The 1,411-nt window shown below is 44.7% G+C and overlaps 1 non-coding gene across 1 annotated transcript; it reads left to right on the top strand.

Annotated features, from left to right (window-relative positions):
- The first annotated feature begins 569 nt into the window (after positions 1–569).
- LOC141709494 (small nucleolar RNA R71) lies at positions 570–676 on the top strand. Its single transcript, XR_012570068.1, has one exon. It is a non-coding gene; the product is annotated as a small nucleolar RNA R71 (small nucleolar RNA).
- The last annotated feature ends 735 nt before the right edge of the window (positions 677–1,411 follow it).

Raw genomic sequence — 1,411 nt, 5'->3', positions numbered from 1 at the left:
CTGCACTTCCCTGTTGAGGATATGATTGCCTTGTAGCATACTGCTGTGGTTGCTGGAATCCAGGTGGGTAAAACTGTTTACTCACTCCTTGCTGATATGGTGGCTGAATAGCATTCTGATTATTCCCCCAGTTAAAATTTGGATGATTTCTGTTGTTAGGATGATAGGTTGCTGGCACAGGCTGCTGTTGTCGCTGATAATTATTCACATACTGAACAGATTCGTTGACAAGAGAACACTGATCCGTAGCATGAGAACCTGCACAAAGCTCACAAACCATAGCTATTTGATTAACTCCATACGTAGCCAGAGAATCAACCTTCATTGATAGCGCTTGGAGCTGGGCTGCAATAGCGGTGGCTGCATCAACTTCCAGAATACCTGCTACCTTGCCTGACGTCATCCTCTGAGTTGGGTTTTGATGCTCATTTGCAGCCATCGTCTCTATAAGATTATACGCCTCAGTATAGCTTTTAGCCCATAAGGCGCCTCCAGCTGCTGCATCGAGCATGGGCCGAGATTGGGCCCCCAAACCATTATAGAAACCAGTGATCACCATCCAATCCGGCATTCCATGATGTGGACATTTTCTCAACATTTCCTTGTAGCGTTCCCAAGCCTCGCACATAGATTCTGTAGGTTGCTGCGCAAACTGAGTAAGAGCACTCCTCATAGCAGCAGTCTTTGCCATCGGATAAAACTTCACCAGAAACTTTTGCACAAGATCTTGCCACGTAGTGATGGACCCAGCTGGTTCAGAATGTAACCAGTCTTTAGCCTTGTCCCTCAATGAGAATGGGAAAAGCCTCAACTTGATAGCCTCATCAGTCACGCCATTATACTTAAAGGTGCTGCAGATCTCGACAAAATTCCTTATGTGCATGTTGGGGTCTTTAGTTGCCGCTCCTCCAAAAGAAACAGAATTCTGCACCATCTGAATAGTGCCCGGCTTGATTTCAAAGGTGTTAGCTTGAATAGCCGGATGAAGGATGCTTGACTGAATGTCATCAATTTTAGGCCGAGAAAAATCCATCAGAGCTGGATTAGCTTGAACAATACGATCTCCCATGTTTACTGGTTCTTTCTGTTCAGTTCCTGAATCCGAATCCTCAAAATCTAACTTCTCCGGAATATCAAGAACTTCGTCTGTCTCCTCAGCTGTATCTAAAGTCCTCTTGCGAGCACGAGAACGAGTTTGCATAAACGCTTGCTAAAGTACCTGAAACACAACCAGAAAAATTAAGTAACTACTACGTCCTAATCACTGAGTCCTAATGACCAATGATGGTAAGTACATAAACTAAACAAATACGCCGAGTCCCCGGCAGCGGCGCCAAAAACTTGTCAGGGCGAAAACACGCACTAATATTCACGCAAGTATACGCGTTCGCAAGTAATATAGAATACTTTC

The sequence above is a fragment of the Apium graveolens genome, chromosome 2 (assembly GCF_009905375.1).
Source record: "Apium graveolens cultivar Ventura chromosome 2, ASM990537v1, whole genome shotgun sequence".
NCBI classification, from domain to species: Eukaryota; Viridiplantae; Streptophyta; class Magnoliopsida; order Apiales; family Apiaceae; genus Apium; species Apium graveolens.
Note: the sequence above shows the minus strand (reverse complement) of the source record. Positions and strands in the feature narration are given on the sequence as shown.